Source organism: Tupaia chinensis, unplaced genomic scaffold (genome assembly GCF_000334495.1).
Source record: "Tupaia chinensis unplaced genomic scaffold, TupChi_1.0 Scaffold143602_1, whole genome shotgun sequence".
Lineage (NCBI taxonomy): Eukaryota > Metazoa > Chordata > Mammalia > Scandentia > Tupaiidae > Tupaia > Tupaia belangeri.
This window is the reverse complement of record NW_006203448.1, coordinates 881989-882455: the sequence shown is the minus strand read 5'-3', so window position 1 is coordinate 882455 and position 467 is coordinate 881989.

Sequence of the window (467 nt, the reverse complement as noted above, 5' to 3'; positions counted from 1 at the left end):
GTACCCTGAACCACTAGGCTATGAGGCCAGCTTGACTTCTGCATTTAAAATCATTGGTACGGGACCAGCAGATGGTATAATGGTTGTGTTGTTGGATTCCCACGTAGTCAACTGTGGTTCAAGTCCCGGCCCCGGCGGCTTAAAATTCACACTGGGCACATGTGTGTGCATGCCCAAAATCCCGAGAGGTGACTAGAGGAGAAGGGATTACGGCGTGGCCACCCCCCGGGGGTGATTTCTCACTTTGTCTCTCTGACGAGCACATGTGCCCTATAGCAAACATTTCTCAAAAAATTTAAAATTAAAATCATTGGCACACGTTAGTCCTGGCAACTTGGATTTTGTGATGTCCTGGTGGTCATCCTAACCCTGGCCCAAATAAAATAATAAAATATTTCACTTCATTTGCTTTGCTGCAGTATTGCCTGCCTGCCTGCCTGCCTGCCTGCCTGCCTTCCCTTCCCTTC